Raw genomic sequence first — 16,080 nt, forward strand, 5'->3', positions numbered from 1 at the left:
CACAACAAATTTAAATTCTATGATTGGTTAACAACGAGCTTCAGACAGAGAGAAAAATTAATTATTGTCAATAACAATTGGTAAATTATTTTATCCATACACATTCTAACATTTATAAACCGAATAAATGTTTATTTTGATTTATCCCTCTGATAGTAACATAAATGTTGAATCGACATATAAAATTTTAATTCTATAATAGTATAAATATTTTAATTATTAATAGAAATAGCATAAGATAAACGGGGTGAGGGAGAGTCATGAACATTATGATCATACATATTTTAGCGTCACTGCAGCAGAATGAAAATACAGTTGGATATGCACTTATATACATCCTACAAATACCCATTTACGGGCTGCTGGTATAATAAACAACGATATATTTTTAAACAATTTTTATAATGCGATACCTATATGTTGTTAATACCTACGTATAACATTCGATTTTTTTATTCCAATACCGATTAAATCAGAAATGTTCGTCCGACAATCGTTGTAGGAACCTACCTACAGCAACTTTACTCGTGCAATAAAAAAATATATACACATATCTGGTACACGCGTGTAATAGTCACTAAATTACCTATATCGATTACGCGGTGGGTTCGGCGTCTACGTATAAGCCCATTAATCCATTGTCGCGTTGACGTTTTTATTTCGTTTTAAGTATAATTTACGTCAATGATTTGACTCTATGGTCTATAATAAAATATTATTTAAAACGCATTTAAAATCTTTAAAAAAAACACGAAAAATAATTTACATACATATATAAATACAAAATAAAGATGATACTATATTATACGCATAGGTACTGGGAATTGTGCTTAAAAACCCGAAACGATTAATTCAGTTGTTCAATAATTACCTATAATATGGCTATATACCTATATTATACAGCTGGTAGTATAATATGATTTGTACGATTCCGTAACGATTAACAATATGATTAATATGTTTTAATTTAAATCAGCGTTCATCGTAAAGCGTATTGCAGGTGGGTTATGATGAAAAACGAAAATAAAAATGTTTATGTTTATACGGATATGTTGGTAAAATTGTATTGCGTTGAAGTTATAAAAAAAGAATACAAAATGAATACAAAAATGCGATTCGGTTTGTCTTTTTTGAGGACAAAAGAATATAAATTTATAGCAGATATTATCATTTTTCATATATTTATTTTATTTATCGTATATACAGTGTAGATACATATAGCAATAAAATGGTGTTAAAATATCAATGTGCACTACTAATTTTATAAAAAACAGTTCAAATATGTGGTAATAGTCTATAGTTAAGATAATACATTTAGTCTGAATATTTTTGGAAAAAATCACTGCATAAATAATCATATTCTAGTAATTTGCAATTTTTTTTTATTCAAAAGTTTCTATTTTCGGCATCAATTTATTCTCAAACAGTTTTTTTTTTTTAATGAACGCCATATATAATCATTGCTGTTACTAGGTATTATTATTATTGAATATCAACCTTCTAAATCCTATAAATTACTTTTAAAAATTTAAAATACCAGTTTTAATCGCATTGACGTTCGTAAATCGAGAAATGTTGTTTTATTCAAATTAAATTAATACACCGACCCGGAGTTTACGATCGAATATAGAAAACTATACATTAATTTGGCGTGCGTGTGCGTGTGTTCGTTACACGCACATATAACTGAACTTATTTTCGAAACTAAAAGCCAAGACGCACTTAACCCGTCATTGTGAAAAACTCGACACATTAGACAACTTTTTCATCCTGTAACAACACTGTATATATATATATATATATATATATATATATATATTATATATAGGGTGGTTGTGTTTGAAGCCCTTTTAAACAACGATAATAAATCAAAAAAGTATCAAATCCATCGCCGCCATTGCTGCGGCGGATAGCTATATACGTACAGAAACGGCTTCTGATCTATATAGCAATAACGATACGACGACTGACTGCAAAAGTGTAGCTTCGCGCAACTCGCGGTTTTTGTATATTATATTAATATTATCATGACATAATATTATATATTATACGCTCAATAGTAGTAAGCGACTTTCAGCGCGTCGTCTATACACACACGCATACATTATTGTTATATATTTGGCCATAATCGTTTAGGTTGCCGAGCTGAATTAGTAAAATATAACTTATAAACCGCTATTATATTATATACCTATACGTATGCAGCGGTGCAGTTAAAATCGAAACGACGTACCGCGTTTTTGGACCCTTTACAGTGCGCCGCATACTATCTATATGTATTATATAACCGAATCGTTCTCGCAAACTTTCATTTGAACTATGCAAACACACTCAGACACACATACATTTACTAGCACAATTCGCTAATATAAACCATATACCTACGTATATTATTATATTAAAGTGTCGTCGTCGATTAATTTACATAAATATACGTTACGCACCACCACAATATAGGTGTACCTACCTCTACGCATAGCGTAGTAACTTTGGCTTGTACCAAAATATACGCACTCGTGTGTATGTGCAGCATAATAATAGTAATATTCGCCCTAATTGTTTTTTTTCTCCCGTCCGTAAACGTGCAGGCGGCGACAAACGCCCAATTAGATACAATTTGCATGTGTACACACAAGCGTGTTCAAAAACTGCTCCACGCATATGATGCATATATATATATAATATGTAAGTACATATTTATTTATACTACACGTGGTTTCAATCACGCACGCTCGTGTGTGTGTGTGTGTGTGTGTGTGTGTGCGCGCGCGCGAAGTTTAATCATTGCAAGTCAATCGTGCGAGTATATACTGCAAATAAGACGCGACCGTTTTGTCGTCGACACACTATGTACATACTACTACTTATATATGTATATACAAATATACATATATATATGTGTGTGTGTATACAATACACGTTCGACTGATTTACGAGCAAGGTATATGTAACATATTATATAGGTACCTACACGACGGTGATGATTTAGGAAATACTTATATACACACACACGCGTGCAGCACGAGCGGAAACGCTCTCAGATCTCGAGCTCGCTCACCCTCCAACTGTCTCCCTCACTCTCAATAATATCTCACCTTGTGCGATGTGACTGCAGCTCGTGTGCGTCTCGCTTGTATTCGCGCGTATATACAAGTAGTAGAAGAAACGCATTTAAATACCACCCTAGGGAATCGAATATCATATATATATATATATATATTATATGTGCGCGCGAGTGTACTTACAGGGTGTGTATCGAACGTTAGATAGAGGGTGCATGTGGCTTGGGGGTGGTGTATGTGTGTGTGACATTTGTTTTTTCGAAACATGGGTGTATACTGTATAGGTATGTGCTTTATATCGGTGCACTGGCAGTATCTGCCATGCACGCACTTATTTCCGTACGGAAATACAATATCATCAATTATTAATCAAAAACGCGACAGTGATGGAAACGAAACGAACACCTACATGCGTGAATATAACTGAAATATGTATTATTATTATTATTATAAGATTGCATATTTAATAATGTAATGAGGTCATTGCTGCTGGTTGTTTATTGTTATATATTATGTAGATTAATGTAACGAAAGTTCGAACGTATAGACTCGGATTCATATCATTATGAATAATTAAACTTGTGATTTTCAAGAAATTCAATATAATTGTGTATGCTCAACCGATTAAATAATAATGTTTTGTTTTTTTTGTCACTGCTGTGTGTCAATATGATTATTTTTGTTTCGTTTATGATTTTTTTTTCTTTTTTTTTAATCTTGCAACCAACTTTTATTTTACGTTTTCAAATAAATCTTACATTCAAAATGTACTTTTTCAATTTGTTTTAATGAATTATTTATTGAGTTATACGGGCTTAAATTTTTCATTAGACTAATCATTTCCGCTATGAAATATTAAAAGTCTTTCGAGATCCGTACTTCCTATAATAAATATCAGTTTTCATATTTTATTTTATTCGATTTTATCGTTTTCTTAAAAATACAACCAATGTAAATAATATAACAAGTAATTTATTGACTTAAAATGTACATTTAAATCCTTAGATAATATTAAATATTTGAATACGGCTTGTACCGGAAAATTGGCTTAGCGTTGAACACAAACAATAAACGGTGTTTCAGTAACAATAATTATTCCGTTCCACGCGCGTATAATTATAAGTCGGTAGAAACAAATTTAAACTTCGCAGTCACCTAAGTAACACTTGTGCATGCTTATAGGTAATATACTAATATTATATATATATAATATATAATATATATATATTAATTACAGTGACTACTGACTTAATTATTAATAGTTAATGTTTTTGGATTTAAATAATTTTTTTCGATTTCATTCGATTTATAATTTTATAATTTTAATCTTATACTTTGTAGTTTGTACCGTAGGTAGGTATCTATAATGTTATAAGTATTGTGCGTGCAGTCAACTATTTTTTAAATAAAATTATCCACGAACCCTTCCACGAGAATCCAAAGAATGCTTTACAGCGACGGATGCTAACTAGGTTCTAAGAGGGTGTGATTTCCCTTCGAGGAGTGATTCCCCTATATTATATACACTAAGATGTCTATACATAACAAATTAGGAACAAGTCAATCTCCGTCCATCGGGATTAAATGTTTAGTAATCTCCAAAACACTGTTGGGGTAGTTTCACTTGACAACTAATTTATAATGATGTATAACCAAGAAAGAAAACCTCAGACTAATGTATTCAAACTTTGTCTATTAAAACATTTACAAAAAATTAAACTACATTATAGCAATAAATAACGATAAATTACAATTCAATAAAACTTGGATGGATAGGCAAAATTTAATGATTAGAAATTAAATCAGTCATACTCGACACATCGATACAATCAATGGAATAAAGTTGTAAATTAATAAAAATTATATCTATAATACCTATAAATATTGGATATAATAATATTTGGATATAAAAAAATAATATTCTTTATATTAATATTTATATAATCAAACGTTTAAGATATGAAAAACGTAAATGCTTTTCGAGCTCCTATCTTTTAAATGATGAATGATATGAGTAATATGATGAAATACATTTAACAATTTTAAGTTTGCACTAACTTTTTGATGGATACCATTTTCTTGCTTCTTACAGAATATTTAAATATTTTTAAGATGGTTATGAATTATAGATAACCATTTGATAAAGCTATGCATTCATGATTTAGATTGAAATGATTAATCAATCTATTTATGAATTTAAAACGAATTAAAAATGTATATCTTAAAAACATTATTTAACACTTTTCAATTTAAATTGAATATAATGCAATATAAGTATTTTAGTGATTTTAAATCAAAACCTAATGTTTTTAACGACATTATATTTACATTAAGTTTCATGAATATAATATTATAGGTATAGGCACCATAGTTTTGTAAACGGTTGAATTTAACAACAAAATCGTAGAATTTATAGTTCGTTGTAAATTAATAATCTTGACATAGGTATTTTGGATAACATTTACACTAACATTTTAATATTAACCTTCGAATGATGAACAATGGTTTTCAAATTCCATTATTAATCAGAGGTCAAATCCATTGAATAGGTACCTAAAGTTTGTAATCTATTAAATATTTATTTTATTACGCTGATGATATTCTCGTAGGTTATGGCTTAATTTGCGAGTGAATTGTATTATTCATCCGAAGCTCGACCCCTCTTCTTAATTTACAAATGTCTGAAACATATTATGTATACGATATATTAGGAGGTTACACACAACAATATATATATATATATTATAGCCTATAATTCATAGGTATATAGCGTTAGCGTTTATGACAATATAAGATGTGTTCAATAATTTGTAAATTTTTAGTCGTTATTTGGTTATAATAATATTCACAAGTTATATTACAGTGTCTATAGACTATAACAGTCTAGAGCAGTATAGTAGGTATTATCACGCGCGTATAAACTAGCAGTCTTTAATATAATATGATATTATGTATTATAGTAGAAAATAGAATTAAAATAGATTCGTCGTGAAGACGAAGGACCGTACCAAAGAAAACACGACCCAGAACACCACCGGATTGAAACCGGAATAACCTATGACCGGAACCGATATTCGAATAACTTTAGAAGTATTAGGTCGTGCTTATGAATCTATATGAATCTATACGTGTAGAATGTAGATCGTTGTATTTATTATAGGTATATATTATATTATATTATATTATATTATATTTTATTATATTTATTATATATATATATATATATTACTTTATGTACACGAATTTGATTTATTGAGATTTCATGTTAAAATTGATATAGATACTAATCGAACAACTACAGCCTCGTTCAAAATGTCACCGAAGTACCGGAAGAATAATTAGTAATTTTCGTCATTTGCCTCATGTCAACATTCTTCCGTACCATTAAGAACCATGGAGGTGAAACCGAAAAAAATGATTCAAGTTCGGAATGCAGTGCCCACCGTGTGCGTCACCGGCTTTTCGGCCCAAATACCAGAAGGTTACCGCGGTATACTCCATTAAATAAATATCTATACGTACATCATCGTATACAGCGTGCACATAAGTACGGTCGTATTGTATGATATACTTTATAATAGTAATAATAATTATAATAATAATATCATATTATGGCGCATTGTATACACAACTGCAGTGTTTGAGTGTGGATACCGTTGAAACGCACACACAAACAAACGGGTTTCGCCACAGCGGCAGTACCATCACCACCATCACTACCTCCACCAACAACTAGAAATGTCCGCATAGGCAGAGGCGTCGCGCTTTCTTGATTTATTGTTATTATTATTTTAGGCAGCTCCGACAGCCCGTGTTAAAAGTGTACACGCTTGTTTTGCGAACTTACACCCCTGAATGGGTGCGTGTGTGTGCGTGTGTGAGCGTGCGTGTACATCCGTGTTGAAAACTTTTCGTCATTAGACCTCCGCCAGGTCCACTTTTGTGTGCAGCGTGTATATATTATGATCACAGTAATAATAATAATAATAATAATAATAATGATGATGATAATAAAAGCCCGGACAAATAAACATTGTTATGGCGCACAGCAGTGCTACTTATATAATATAACACGCGTACCTACACACACACACACACATACACATACGCACATATATGCATGTAGGCGTAAATAAACGGTCTAAAGAGTGGTCGGTGGATAGGATGGGTGTGTACCTCTCTACGTATAGGTACATATACATATTATGTGTGGTGATGTACATGTTGTATACCTTGTGACTTGTCAGGGATTAAACGGGCTCGCGATATTTTCGAGTAAAATCTACCCGAAATAAATTATTCTCGTCGGCTACAAAACTCACGCGCACCAACAACAGACACTCGGCCCGCGCGAACTCGCGCCTGTAGTATATGTATAATGTATATAGAGAGGTTAGGTACCTATAATAATAATAATAATAATAATAATAGTATTATGTACATGCGACGGTCGTATAACCTGCTGCAGTTACACATCATACACGATATACATGCACCATGATGATGTGTGTGTAGCGCCGCGAAACGAGTGTGTATAATATTAACACCGTGTAAAACCAGAAATTACGACAAAACGCCACCAACACGCATATTCTATATATATAATAGTAATATAATTAATGATATTATTATGCGTGAGTATAATATATTATACAATATGACATATATCTTGATATTTACGTGGCAAGAGGCGCGTGCAGGGATGAGGGTGAGGCGCTGTGCGTTTACGCGATGTAGCTGGTGCAATATGTCGCAACAAACATTGTAGTGTCCTATGAAATAAGGTTTTTTGGGGAGGGTGCAATTTGATTTTATATCGTAACTCGCCAAATTCGAAACTCCAAACTCGATTTACCACGACAATCGTATGTATTCGCAGAGTGTCGTGGTAATAAGTAGAATTAACAGCGGTGAAGAGATGTCGAACAAACATACTGACTAGGACTCAACTACATCACCGACCGACTCGCGAGCTGTTTAAAAAGAAGCAAAAATATATACTTAACAATATATTGACAATAATTAGACAATATAGTCTATAGTAAGTTACGAAATGGTATTGACTTAACCATAATATATATAGTGTAGAACGTGTTATTTTTTTTTTTTTGAAACACATTATACCTACTTTATCGACCAGAACTCAATTTCAGTCGGGCTGTACAGGGTTTTGTATTTTAAAAACAATTCTCGCCAAGCAATTGTGATTGAGGTTCTCGAGTAAAAATCAAAATAGAATGTACGTCTTTCCAATATATTGTTATGAGCACATTATAGTGTGCTCAGTCATAAATAAATTTAATCACAACACAAATCTTAAGAAAGTTAGTCTAACTTTAATGAATGTCTAAAACGTGGCAAATGCTCATCAGTTAATATAATTAATATAAAAGGTTCGGTGATGTTCTGACAATCATAATTCATAAGTGTTGTATACTCTCGATGGTACACAAAATAATCGATGAACAATTAATACTATTTTGAAATCACTTTATTATACATAAAACAAACACACAAAAATACGGGTCTCTATGAATCGCTTACAAACATATATCGTCTCTCACTCGAAACCCGCACTGTCCCTCTACTGTGGTGCTTACGTCCTTAAATATTATTTTACAAAGTGCTGCCTCAGCTCATTTGCTTCGTTGGCCTAAAATTACGCAATTTAAACATTTAGCTAAAAGAAGTAATATTTATCTATTATCATTAATTGGCACATGCCACATACAACATAAGGCTCTGACTATCAACCAAGACTGACTCGCATGTGCTATTACACAGCGAGTCCTTGCACCGTTCGAGCCAAAAGGGGTTTGCTCGCACATTCCGTTTAGGCAAATTAGTGGTATAAAATGAATACTGCTTATAATAATACACATGAAACACGTATAGCGTATAATAAGTAATCAGTGGTTCTTAACATTCATTTAACAATATTCAATGTCTGAAATTTCATTAAAAAAATGATGCCACCCTGTCGTTTTACCTAAACGTATATTTTAGTTTTTTTTTTTAATTATCGAATTGTATGTGGTGGTGTGACCTCACCCCCCCCCTCCCCCTAAAGCTGTATCCTATATAATTGCGATAACTTTTTGAGGCACTGGTGCAGCTAACTGCATAATATTATAACGCGTGATAGTTTAGTCTTATGCCGTTACCTGTGTACGCGATTATACGACGGTATAGAATTATTAATACCAAAGTAGTTTGTCATTTTCCGCTTATTTTTTTTACACCCGGCACCTTACCGCAGCGATTCGAACCATATCCGGCATCCGTGTCGAGTTTATAAACACTAATTACCTGTAACATCATTATGATGACGTTTCACGCCACCGGCGCGGTGAATTATATAATATAATATCAGAACGCCGCGAGAAATCGATCAAATTGTTTGACAGGTTATTTATAAACAAATGTCACCGAACGTTTCACGTTCGCATAATCGATCATTTAATGGCTTGATTCGAGACCTTGGACGTAAAACCATCAAATCTCGACGTCGCGTCGTCGTTTTATGTTTATAGCCGTCTAGTTATAACAATAGGCCAGTGTCTATCGCAGTTAACAAACAATGTTAATCGATTTTCACCAACATATTTTCGACAGTACCTAAAGTTATAGTCGTTTTAAAAGAGTTCTTTGGCCTTGAAACATTTACTTTTGTTTCCGAGTGATGGATATACATTTTTGTTTAATCGGTTTGTCCGATACAACATGGCGGACGCGTGCGCAGTTAAAATCGTGTCTTTTTATCGGATAGGTACTCAGCAGTCAGGTTTTATAGCAAAGCACGTCACATATTGCAAAACTGTTTGAGCATAAACAACATCTCACGAAAAGTCATTAATTATATCCAACAAGTGTGTGTTAAAATGTATACAGGTATTGTAGATTAAAAAAGGAAAACGCGTTGGCGCGGCATAATGGCAATATATAAGCTCGTGTTACATACATTATTTCGTTTGAAATACAATAATAAAACACACTTGAAGTTAGACTTGACTTTTTATCATAAATAAAGTTCAAAATGCATAGTAATAAATAATAACATTAATTATTATTTTAACGATGGGTTACGTCGCATCAAATATATTATTTTTTAATGTCTAGCATTATTGGTGCTAATAATTATTTATTCAATATTAATTGTGATAATAATCACAATATTCACTCAAAGTGACTCATTAATTGTGTAATGAGATATTATTATAATAATTATTCTTTGCTTATAGTAAAATTATTTTAATAGAATTAAATAATAATTTAATCTCTTATTATTATTAATGATACACGTTGCTAATAGAGTACACGTAAATCGCATTATTTTATCATATTCATTGCGTTTAAATAATAACTCATATATAAAGCCCGGAACTTGATGCATTTGCATTTTGTTCTTATTTTATCTAATAGGTACGTGGATGTTATCTACAGAAATTAGGTTTATGGAACATAATATAGAATTTAATGGACAACTTGTTATTTAAAATTATCAGGAAACGTTTTGAAATTTTATTGATATTATTATATGGTCGTTTAATGTATTTTTATACTTTCCAATGAAATATTGTTATATTAAATTTTCGTTGTTTTCTTAGAAAATACGTAAATTGTATTTACTAAATGTATAATTTAAATTAATACGGACCAGTCGCGTGCAGCACGATCTTTATAAAATCAAAATGACGAAATTGCTTACCCTGGAATAATCGTTGAATATGCCCTTATCTCGAATATTGGTCGTAAAAACACTAAAAACGTAGACAGACACACACGCATAGGTAGGTACCTACTAAATTATTTTACCTGTTCCATTGCAAAAGATAAATTCATTATCTAGATTTTATTTTTTAGTTAGATAATCGATCATTTCATATTAATATATAGTCAGTTTTATTATCATTTTTCTAGTACTGCAGTGATGAGTAATTGATGTGAATAATAATACATCATGTTCAAATCTTAAAATTTCAAATCAACTTCAAAATTTCTGAAATTAAATATTCAGTCAACTTAATGGTTGACCAAGTTTAAGAGTAGATACTTGGATTAAGATTTTAACCTTAAAAATTTATTTCAATAATTTTTACAATAAATAACAATTCTTAACGTATATTTTTTTTTACATTTGTAAGTAATTTTTTTGACGTTCGTATCATTTTTTAATTATTTTTAGATCACCAAGTTCTGAGTTAAATGGTTCAATAATTAATATTTGTATAAAATAATAACGGTCTTCAACTATGTTGATTTTAAGTAGGTACATTATAGAAAATTCCATAGACTATAAACAGATGGTAGGCAGATAATAATATTACAATTTACAACCACCGATCATCTGAAATCGTTTCGTGTCGATTTTCTTTTCATCATTAATACAGATATATAAATATTATTATGAACAAATTATGGTAATAATGTTGTTTAGTTATTTTAATACGTAACTCTTTGTTTAGCCAAAAATAAATTAGATAAGAGTATATGACTTTACTGTTTTACATAAATATAATATTTAGTTAAATAATAATTGATTAAACTTGTTTGAACATTTTCGATTTTCTCGATATTTATTAAATGTGTTCACATGATTACTATATTGCAAAATAATAGATAATAACTATTAATAATTCAATTAAATTATAAATTATTTTTGTTCCAAATGAAAACTTTGGAATATATTTTACAAAATTAATTTATTTGAAACATTTCACTGGGTCTCTTTCGAAATATATTCATTATCTTGTCTATAATAATAATTTATTCGAAATATATCATGTTAAATAATATAATGTCTATTATACAGAGACATATATGTGATTATTGTGTTTTATTTTCGTTTACAAGATGAGTTGACACTATATTGAAAAATTAAAAAAAAAAAATCACCTACCTATGTATATATATTTAGGCTACCTACATGTAAATACTTACTTTTGTGGATACTCAGTTTCAGTCAAATTTCTCTTCTGTCGATATTTTCTAGTTCTTTAAAGTGTAATAAATTATATTGAATTGTATAACATGCATCTGATTATTTATATGAACATATTTTAATATTAAAGAAAGATATGACTGGTTAGGTTAGATTATTTTCACATGTAACGTTGTACGACATGTTTTCTGGTTTCGCTGAGTTGTCTCTGAAGTTATTGGACCTACTTTAATTTTGAGTTAACAAGTAGGTACATGACATTTTTCGATGGGAAAATGAAAACTACTATAAAACGTCATCATAAAAAAAAACTAAAAAACCGCTAATAATTGCAGTACGGTTCAACCAGTTTGTTATCAAATTGTATCTACTTCTAGCAGTTCACGAATTCGTCTTGCACTAAATAGGCTAAACTACCTATATGAGTACATAAAATCCTATCGTCTTACCGATGCCACTGCACTGTATTCTGATAACAGACGTGAAAAATGAGTTTAATGTAATGAGAAATCGTGCACGGCTGGTTTTAAATAAAATAAAAACTTGTCTATTCGTGTGTAAATCTAATTGGATTTTAATCGAAGAACATTTTTGTCCGAGAAATGTATAAATGAAGTTTTTAAATTTTGATTTTTACAAAGTTCAAATTTCTTAGTTGGCGACGGTCAAATAACATTGTTTCATTCATAAACTGAAGGTCTCGTTGGTTTATAACTCTGCATCGAATAAATACATTTTTAATGTCGGAAGAGTTCATTTACAATTTTTTTTTTTTTTATTAGGAAAAACAATTTACAATCTGTACATAATAATTACAATAAGATTTACAAATACTATAAGCACAATAATAACGCATATTTTATAAAAAATAAAAACATTTTTTCATTTTTATACATTATTATGAAAAAAAGATGTTGCACACCCAAATCTTATCCACTCTTTTGTGTATGCACCACTTTTACAATTATGTATTTACTATTTACTATCCAAATTGTTTTAATTCATTACAACATCTTTTTTTATTTATAATCGCAAAATAATAGGTACTCGCTATATACTTACCTACCTTCTTATTTTTTAATTTAAATTTTGATTGAATTACCTATGAGCGTTATTATACAACTAGTAGATATTAATAATAGAGATTTTTCCAATTACTCGGTTCCTATTTTCGTCAATACGTTTACACGAATAATTTTAAGTAAGTAATTATGCATACAATATTACAATAACACAATTTAAGCTCTATTACATCGCCTTTTGTGACATTTTCAATCAAAGTTACTTTTGTTAACATAATATTACAATCCCGAATGTTGTTTTATCATTATTTAATAAACATAATATCGTGCATATAATGCAGGCGTGTATAATAGTATATAATATGTGTGTGTGTTTTTTTCTATTCTACTTATTTGACACATAAAATCTAATAATTTCATTATCTACGACCCGCGGGGTCCTATGTCCTATATGCTTGTCCGTCCGTATATATCATAATATATCAAACCTCATTATTTTCGCAAGACCATTCCAAACATATATTACCTACGCGTAGGTACAAATGCTGAAAATGGATTCAATGCTGAGCTAATATTTATTTTACTCTCGTTCCTATCGATCGGTTTATTCGGCCATACGCGTATAATAATATCATAATATGCTCAACCCACGCGTTGTGTATATTTTGTATACAAACGACGAGGCAGATGTCTATATAATACTGTTATATTATTATGTGCCGACATTAAACTGTATAATATTATATTGTATAATTTACAAGATACTCGCGTATCGCCGCGAAACGCTGTAGAAGATATCGGTTAACAACAAATCGTGTTATGCTATTAATTCGCATTATTACCAATATTTGAACAATATTGCGGCGATGTCATAGATCAACGTTTTCCGACCGTTTTCCCTCGCGGCACACTAGCCCTAACCGATATTTCGCCGCAGCACATTGATTAACACTGGCTTCATAATATGTTTAATAAACATATTATCTTTTAAACACTATAAGGACATTAGCCTTTCATCATGTTAACGCAACAAAAGTTACACATCAATAAATTACTAACAAATAACTCAAAATCGTGTTCGTTTCGGTCAGAAAAACGCGTCTACGAAATTATATCATTTTAGTCTATTAAAAATATTAAATTTATTGGTGTGGAAAAATAAAGACATGGCATTACGATTGTGTTTTGTTTACGTTAGATATAAAAATCTAGTTTCAGATTCACAAACAGTGGACGGTCTCCGCCTCTTGACCTCCTATATAATATTGTCATGTCGCAGTCATTTGGTTCTGTCATACGGATTCCATATCGAATGCGTTTGTGTATATTAATATGGTTTTAAATTGTACGAAAAGAAAGACTGCGGCTAGCAGCGGAGACCAGGTCCAACGCTCTAAAAAATTGCACCACGACCATGATGGGACAATAGCATCATGCTCATAGTGATATTCTATTATCACACTGCCGCGGCTAAGACGACAGCTAGCAAGATCCATAATAATAATATTATCGTTATTATACGATGATGATAAAATTATTTACAGGTAGGTAATGGGACCGTCACCAGCAAAGGTAGTCAAATATATATATATATATATATTATATTATAACAGGCTAATAAACATAATGACAATAATATTTTGAGCCCGCGTAAAACATCGTCGCCAACAGAACACACTATTCAAACGCCGAAACGCCCGCGCTATTAAGATCGAGCGGTGGTGATATAATAATAATAATAATAATATATACATCAGAGAGTTTATCGAACATAACATTTACATAACGCGCGGAGATTTTTTGACATCGTTTTTGTTTATCTGACGTAGTGAATCTCGGTGTAGACGAGAGAAAAAACGGTGTAATCGATTTTTTTTTTTTATGTAAGTACGGAATACCGGACTGCGGCTGGTAACACGCTCTCATAATATATATTACAATATGATTATCTTTGTATTGTGTAGACCTATAATAATACCGCACAACCGTGTAGTGGCGCTGCAGGTAATAATAATATTATTATATTTTATGGTCCTCGGCGATCGAGTTCGGTACCTACACATATATGATATATACCCAGATATACGTATATATGTACCCACGTGATACCGGTGGGTGGAGGTAGTCTGCGTGGCGCGCGCTAAGAGTGTACCTATGGAATTTTCAAACGGATTCACGTGCGAGGTTGCAGCCGACTCGTATTGTTTCCCAGCTGCACTGCAAATGCGACCGCGACATATATATCGTTCAGGATCCCGCTGCAGTTAATCAACTGCAATTTTATTTTTCGTATGCTATATTATCATCAGTCTTGGTTGAATTGGTAAGAAAAATAAAGGTGAACTCTAAATGAATCTGAACAATTTATTAGCGTTCCAGAGCAAATTAATCTGATATAGTAACTCTATTCCTAGATGAATATAATAAAGAGGTTTGCCATACAATATGGAGACAAATGAAGAGTAGCTCAATCCTACCGTGCCCTCTCTTAATTCATCCACTGATTATTATTATTATTATTATTATTATTATTATTATGCTATGCGTGTCATACTCTGACTACATTTTTATACCGTCGTGCGTTTTATACAAACGATGACAATCGAGAGTTCATCACTAAATCAAGTCAAACCGCTGCTGATTCCATTTCGTAATTACAATAATAATAATAATAATATCTAATAACTAAGGCTCGAGACATAATAATATCATGTACCTAGTATAGGTACATCGTATGTTCTATATAGTATAATAATGTATCTTGACAGATATATATGATGGCTGAAAAAAATAAAATATGTTATATATGTTTAGTTTTCGCTTTCGTTTTATTTTTTTCACTTTGATATTTTTCCATGCAAATTCTCTGCTTGCAGCTGCACTCCTTTAGCCACTGTGCTGCTCGAAGTGATGGTGGCTGAGATATTGATGTGCCGAGATTATGAACTATACGAAACCGTCCCGGCTGCCCTCCGCCGCCGCGCCGTTCGCCACTCTTTATACATGCATATTGATGAGATGCCATCCATATTTTTCTTTATATATACGCGAGTCC

This window comes from Diuraphis noxia, unplaced genomic scaffold (assembly GCF_037042655.1).
Source record: "Diuraphis noxia isolate RWA-SAM2 unplaced genomic scaffold, SU_Dnox_SAM2 contig0003, whole genome shotgun sequence".
Lineage (NCBI taxonomy): Eukaryota > Metazoa > Arthropoda > Insecta > Hemiptera > Aphididae > Diuraphis > Diuraphis noxia.